The 8,031-nt window shown below is 35.3% G+C and overlaps 1 long non-coding RNA gene across 1 annotated transcript in view; it reads left to right on the top strand.

Annotated features, from left to right (window-relative positions):
* The first annotated feature begins 1,879 nt into the window (after positions 1–1,879).
* LOC115068344 overlaps positions 1,880–8,031 on the top strand; it is a 9,815-nt gene continuing 3,663 nt past the window's right edge. Inside the window, exons 1-2 of the long non-coding RNA XR_003847707.1 lie at positions 1,880–2,121; positions 2,366–2,466. This is a non-coding gene — a long non-coding RNA (uncharacterized LOC115068344). The remainder of the gene's footprint in view (positions 2,122–2,365; positions 2,467–8,031) is intronic.

The following is an 8,031-nucleotide window of genomic DNA, read 5'->3' as shown; positions in this document are numbered from 1 at the left end:
AATTTTAAGTTAATTTTTAAATGAAAGTAACCAGTAACAAAAAATAATATTCTTATTTGTTTTGGCTGTGAGTGCCTATTGCAGAATGAAGAGTATATTTATAAGAACACTACACAATACTGCAGCCATCCAAAAGGATCTGATGGAAGGTTGGTATGGTGATACAGATCTTCATAGGTGGGGGGGCAGAAGAGTTTGGATTTCAAAATTAGCCTGTGCTTTATAGGGAGATAGAATCCAGTCTAGGACACATGTGATCCTGTTTTAAAAAACAGTTCTGATTATGGCAGTTATTAAAGTCTAAATATTATTTTGAGTTCATACTAATAACCAAATGTTGTATCTGAAATGTAGTAGGAGTTTGCCACAGCTTCATATGGACTCATGTGTATAAGAATTAGGTAAAGAAGACTGAGAAGTAAAAGAGTTGATTTTAGGCAAGTACTTAATTTACTGTTCAATCTGGGTACCAATTATATGAAACTCAGTTAAAAATAGAGAATATGAAGCTAGTTATTTCCTGTGACAGTCAAATTACATACTAAATTAATGCAAGTAATTATTTTTGTGGTATGTGTCGATATTGAAAGTTTAGCATGATTTCTTTCTGTTTTGTTTTGAGACAGAGTCTTACTATTTAGCTCTGAATTGCCAGGAACACCCTATGTAGACTAGGATGTCCTTGAACTAAGAGATCTGCCTGCCTCTGACTCCTGAGTGCTAAGATTAAAAGCACAAGTCACCACATGCAGCTATAACATGACTGTTTTGAATCTTCTGTTCCTTAAGAAAATAGACTTCAGTAACCAAAAAAGGAGGGAGGTTAGATTCTGAAAATCTCTATTTTAAGTATGCTCATTGCTAGCAATGTCCTCATAAATGACTTTAAGAACTTACCTGAATCTGTTTCACATTTGGCTAAAATACATGGAATACAGAGGTTATCCATGTGTGACATGTCAGATATGCACATTTGACATAATGTCTATATCACAAAATAAACCATGGTGCCGTGTGCAACGTCAAAAGAATATTTGCTTTACTGGGTATAGAAAATCACATTCCAGAAACCCAGTGCCATATACAGCACAAATGATCCATGTGTGCACACTTCATTTCTTTTGGCATCCAGTCAGTAGAAAAAATGCTATCTTTTAGGTTCAATAGAGATTTACATATGAATTGTATTTCAGTGCTTTTCTCTTCTATACATGTAGAGATCACTAACACTATGTATGAATGAGAACAGCTTCCCTTGACCTGTATTTTGCCACCAGATGGACTTGACTGCTCCTTTTTTTATCTTTCCCTCTCATTTTCCAATAGTTCAACCCATTCTTATAATATCCACTTAAAATCTTCTTTTTTGTTGCAACCATCAGGGAGAGAAAGTAAATAATAAAGACCATTCCTTTTAAGGTACATCATAAGGTAAATGTTTAACAAATTCCTTCTAGTGGTTTCTTTGACTTCTCTGACTCTTAGGCCAGATTGGGGATCACTTCATGGTGAAGGAGCTCAGTTGATCCTGCAGCTACCTGTACCATTAAAGATGGAACAGTTGAAAGAAGGGCACACATTTTATTTTATCTTCTGTTTTGCTTGTTTGTATGTTTGCTTTCTCACAAGATTCAATTTGGAGTTTTCCCTGGTGATTTCCAGGTAACTTGTGCTGGCTTGCTTTCAGCCTATGAGTTCCTTGTTGACCGTTGCCCCAGTTAACATCAGACACATCATCAGAGGAGCCTTACAAAGACTTCCACATTTGAAGAAGGCAGAATACCCCCCAGAAAACCAAACAAAATAAAATGATTTCTAGTCGATATCAATCATAATGATTCTGCTTGTTTGATCACATTTGACTTACACATAATTTTAAATCCTGGCCTCTAACATGCTCTCAAATTTTCCTATGGCCTGGTACTTCCTCCTTCCCTTTCTGAATTATTTGCTGCAGGGAAAGACCATTTCCACTTCCTGAACAAGGCTTTAGAGGAGCTGACGTTTGGGGAAGTAGAAGCTTGTTGACAAGAGCCATATGAATGAGTTCTATGTACATTCTCCAGGCCAAGTCAAGACATTGGTGACTGAAGCTCTAAGAAGCATCTTGATCATTCCCACGTAAGGCACTATGAGTCAAAAATAACTGCTAATTCACTTTCAAACTAATTAACTCCAGAAACTGTGACATAATAAGTGTTGTTTGTGCCACTATAAGGAACAATTTGGGAAGATTTGTCACATAAAAATAAATAACAAATTATTCAAGTATAACTATTGAAAATAAAGTATAAATTTTTTAAAAATCCTGAAATCATAAAATTTCTTCTATTTTATTCTGTCTCTCCTCTGTCTTGGAATACAGGGTCATATATATCCCAGTGTGTTGGCGAAAATGTTATATTGCCAGGGGTGGTTTTGAGATCCTGATCCTTCTGATGCACATTCCAAATAATAGTATTACAGGTAGGCACTACCAAAAGCAGGCTTTTATGGTTTTAAAATATATTTCTTTATCAAAAGAGATTTCAGGATCATCAGGAAATGAATTAAAATAGACTTGTTCTCTCAATGATTAATATAAACATTCTTCTTAAGTACAACATATTACATCTAACATAATGAGACATTTTTATTTTTAAATAAATAATTTATTGAGAATTTCATACATGCATATAAGGTGTTTTGATCAAATCCGTGCCCACTCCCTCCCCTCCAACTCCTCCCATATCTCCCCATCACTTTTTTCTGATAACTTCATGTACTCTTTCTTCTTCTTTTATTTGTTTATTGGGCTTGTGCTCAGTGCCACCATTGTCACAAGTTCACATGTGCATGCTTTCGGTGGTCTGAAAACTTCTACTTTCCAGTGTTCATGAACCAGCCCTGGCTCTTACAATCTTTCTGCCCCCTCTACCACAATGGTACCTGAGCTGTGGGTGGGTGAGCTTCAATATAGGAGTTCTATCTAAGGATGCATACTTTGTAGTTTCATTCCCCAAAACTTGGGCAGTTGTGGCCCTCTGTGTGTATCACACTCTGTTGTATAAGGAAGCTGGTGAGAGATGAAGGATGCATTAGTTTCTCTCTACCCTTTGTCCCACTATCTTCCATGAGACTTAGGTGTAGGTTCAACTGTAGATATGTCACCTAGGACTGGGCATCTCTCAGATGTATATTCTCTGTGTCTGACCAGTTGTGGAATTCTGCAATATCCTCCATTGTTGCAAAAAGCAGCTTCTTTGATGAGTGGTGTATAGTATGCTTATCTGTAAATATAAGGATCCATATTTAGCATATGGTAAGAAATTTCATTTGTCTAGTGATATTACAGAGATAGGGTTTTCTCTATGATCTGTGTCCTCACCCATTAGTTGTATTTGGCTGAGTTTGCAGTGCCACCCATGAGTTCACTCCCATTGAGAGGGTTTTTAAGTCAAACTAGATAGCTGTTGATTACTGCCCAGATAACAGTGCCACTGATGCACACACAAATAGAGGTAGTCTGACCTGCCAGTCATTATGGTTATTAGGCATTAGGGCTAGGTTGGATCATTGATTTATTTTCTTCCTTAGAAGTCTGCATATTATCATCTAGTATTATGAGAGCTAAACTTCAGATAGATCAGTGTAACACAATAGAAGATCCAAACATGAACACATGTAATTTCAGCCACCTGATATTTGGCAAAGGTGCCAAGAACACACAATGGAAGAAAGACAGCATCTTCAACAAATGGTGCTGGTAAAACTGGATTTCCACCTCCAGAATAATGAAACTGGAACCTTATATTTCACCCTTCACAAAAGTAAACTCCAAATGGATCAAAGACCTCAGTATAAAACCTTAAACTTGGAACATGCTAGAAATAAACATAAGTAATACCCTCCAAGATACAGGCATAGGAAAGGTCTTTCTAACTGGGACATCAGCTGTTCAGGCATTAAGGCAACAATCAAGTGACACCTTATTAAACTAAAAGGTTTCTGTAGAGCAAAAGAAACAACCAAGGAAAGGAAGAGGAATCCCACTGAGTGGGAGAAAAATCTTTACCAGCTACACATCTGACAGATGATTAATATCCAGAATATACAAAGAATTAAAAAAAGAAACAATAAAATAAACGACACAATAAAATTTTGGCTATAGACCTGAACAGAAAGTTCTCAAATGAAGAAATAAAAATGGCTAAGAAACTCCTTAAAAAGTTCTAAACATCTTTAGTAATTAGAGAAATGCAGACATAAACCACTTTACGATTCCATCTTATGCCAGTCAGATTGGCTAAGATCAGGAGAATGAAATACATCAAATGCTAGGGAGAATGTGGAGAAAGGGGAATGCTCATTCACTGCTGGTGGTAATGCAAACTTGTGCAACCAGACAGAAGAGACCACTCTTTGAATAGTTTGTGCAATCACTTCTTAAAAGTGAAAAGAATAAAGATTTTAAACCAACCATTACATCAGTGCATGCGTTTAAGTAAAGCAAGAATACATTATGTTAGATTCATTGTCATGCTATTAATTGATTCCACCAGTAAATTTTCTGGAAGAAATAGTTTAAAGAAGTTTGTCTTCAGACATTTCAAGTAAAATAAAGTCAGCCATGCTGTAGAAAGAAGATATTTTTCCTTTGATTATATATTTTGTCTTCAGTCCGTCCCTACACTTAATTCATTATTTTTCTACTATCTTCCTAAGTCACTGAGTATGTTGAATAAGTTAAGATATTTTATGTCCAGATTGAGAATATTGTAAACAATGAAAGTTAGTTCTGAATTCTTTCAGAAAATTCCCACACCTGATAAACACAACAAGCAAAGCAGCAGGAAACAATACTAACACATAAAGATCAGTAGATTTCTTATGTACCAATGACAACCATATCTAAAAAAGAATAAGTGAAAGAAACACATTCATTTGTAATAGTCTCAAGAATATTAAAATATCTTGGAATAAATCTAATAAAAAGTAAAAGACTTGTACAATGAAAACTTTAGCACATTGAAGAAAGAAATTGGAGAAGCTACCAGAAGATGGAAAGATCTATGCTCATAGATTGATAGGATACATGTTGTGAAAATGACCAATTTACCATAACAATCGATAAGATTCAATGCTATCACTAAGAAAATTCCAATGAAATTCTTCACAGAAATTGAAAGAAATCTCAAAAGTCATATGGAAATACAATAAACACAGGATCGTTGAATCAATCCTGAACAATAAAAAAAATATTTCTGGAAGTATTTCAAGTTGTACTACAAAGCTACAGTAATAAAAACAGCAAAGTATTGTCATCATCAACCATAAAGGTTATGCAAATTAAAACTACTTTGAGATTCTATCTAACCCAGCTAAGAATAGTTAAGATTAAGTAAAAAAGAAAGAAATGCTGGCATGGATGTGGGGAAAGGAGAACACCCATTGACTGTTGGTAAGCGTATTAACTTGTTCAGGTTCTGTGGAAATCAATGTGGAAGTTCCCTAATACCCTAGAAATAGATCTACCATATGATCCAGCTATACTACTCTTGGCATATTCCCAAAGGTCACTTTATCCTACTAAGAGATATTTACTCACCCATGTTCATTGCCACTTTATTCACAATAACTAGGAAATGGAAACAAGATAATTGTCCTTTAACTGTGGAATGGATAATGAAAATGTGGTACATATACATAATAGAATGCTACTCTAAAGAAAAATGAAGTTAAATTTACAGATAAATAAATGGAACTGGAAAATATTATAGAAAATGTGGTAACACAGACCCAGGAAGAAAAAAAGGCTTTCTTCATCCATGTTCTCTTTCATCCATGTTTTCTTCATGCATGTTTTCTTTCATGTGTAGTTGTTAATTTAGAATCTTTAAAAATGTGTGTTTAAACAGGAATTCACATAAAAGTTAGGAAACTGGTAAGGAGTCATGGCTGATGATGAAGGATTTTAAGAGGAAGATATAGAATGAAGGTGGTATGTATGGAGAAAGCAGAATAATGGAAAAAATAGGATTAAATGAAGACTGGGATGGGAGGATAGGGGAGATGAGTGAGTATGGGTGTAGGAATAACATAAATGGACAGAATCTGTGTTAATGTCTTTCAACATTGCAACCAAAAAACTACAAAGGCACTGAGCAATGTGCACTTGTGATCTGGGCACCTGACCTTGATTACTCAGAGCCTCAATTTGCTGCTTCACCAAAAGATAGTGAATGAACGTGGGTATGCTTGAGAGTGAACATAAACACTGAAAAGCAGTAGGAATCTTAAGTGAAAATAATGAAGAGAGAAAGAATGCTTCACACTGTATGTACAAAATGTTTTAGGCCTAGAAATGAATTCCAAGACATATCTTGGGGAACAAGTGTCCTTTGAGTTGGGGCCTGCTCTTAAAACATTAAGTTAGGAGTCAAGCTGTTTTAGTCAGGCATAATTGTAATGTTGGCATGGTAAAGGTGCTTATGGGGAGTGATAGCTAACAGTAAAGACCTTTGAAAATGCAACATAGAAGTCTACTATTGTAGAAGATTCCTAAAATGTATACATATATTAAGAGAATTTAAATGGAGTTGTCCTATAACTAGGGGAAAATGCCTCTTCCAGACACCATAGGCTATCAAATAAATAGGCCAGTACCAGGTATAGGCTACCTCTGCAAGTTGTTTGCCATTGATATCCTATAGAAATATCTACCAAACATTACTGGCTGTAGTCATTGTTCTTGTTTACCATCCAGAACTTGATGGCAAGACACTAATGCTGAAGAAAACACATAACTGAGTCAAAAGACACTGAGAAATCAAAGTGGTACTGACCTGGAAGCTTTATTCCTACTGTGTGGTTCTCATAGTGCTAGAAGTTTGTATGCAAACTACCCAAAGATGAAAATAATCAACAGCCTTACCCATATGTGAACCCTGTGAACCACAATAATGACAAGCCTAACAATATATGCTACTAGTATAATAGTGGCATAAATGTTATAGGAGTAACCAACCACTTTTTTATTGGATTTAGAACTCACTTCACAAATCAGAACTCATGTCTGATACCATTACCTGAGTCAAAAATCTCTTGGATGGCTATGTCATACATGCTAGGAGAGAACTTAAGGCTATTATTCTGCTGAACAGACACAATAAAAAACTTCCCCTTAAATTCTAATCTTTATTCCTAATCTTTATTTCTATAGGTTACTATATTTTACAACTCTTATCAGGAAAGCTTTTTTTTGCTATAGATGACAATTCATACAGAGACCCCAATTGGACAACAGACCAATAAGGTGTGGAATGCTAATACCTAAATAGGACATCTATACCACATCCCATCTCCTCAGTGCTCAAAGATCATCTTGGAAGAGGAGGCAGAAAGGCTTTAAGAGCCAGAGATAGTAGATGATTGCAGCAAAACCATTCAGTATTTTCTCAGACATGTCAAGGCCATTGCATACATGAACTCACAGTAGCAATGACTGCATTCACAAAACCAAACCAGTCAAGATCCCTGCATGGATGGAGGAGGGGCTCATGAAGTCCCACCAGTAGTTGATGCACTACTGGCAATTTATGCCCATTGAGAGAGGGAGAGTTAGTTTTCTTCAAGGTTTCCACTCCTCAGAGATCAGTTCTAGAAGATGGTTCTATAGTCATACACAAAAAAGCAACACTAAGTGGACTCAGTAGGTTTAAAAAAAGATCACAGGAAGTTGGAAGAGAAAATTCCTTGGAAGGAAGAATAAGGATTTGGAGGAGAGGGAATAAAGGGTATATTTGACCAAAACACATTACATGTGTGTGACAAAAGTTTCAAACAATAAAAAATACTTGCAAAAAATTTAGGCATTTGCAAGAATTGTATATCCTGCCATAAAAGAAGCCTAATCAGAAAAAGAATATTATGAAGAAAACCATCCAATATAATACAAAAATAAGAAATTTTACCTTTAGTGTCATTTATAAAATATATTTATTATTTCTTCATTGAATAATTTTATTGTTTATTTAATTTATAGTTATTTAT

This window comes from Nannospalax galili, unplaced genomic scaffold (assembly GCF_000622305.1).
Source record: "Nannospalax galili isolate Female #2095 unplaced genomic scaffold, S.galili_v1.0 scaffold7, whole genome shotgun sequence".
In the NCBI taxonomy this organism is placed as follows: Eukaryota; Metazoa; Chordata; class Mammalia; order Rodentia; family Spalacidae; genus Nannospalax; species Nannospalax galili.
The sequence above is the reverse complement of the archived record's forward strand: the minus strand, read 5'-3'. Positions and strand labels throughout refer to the sequence as shown.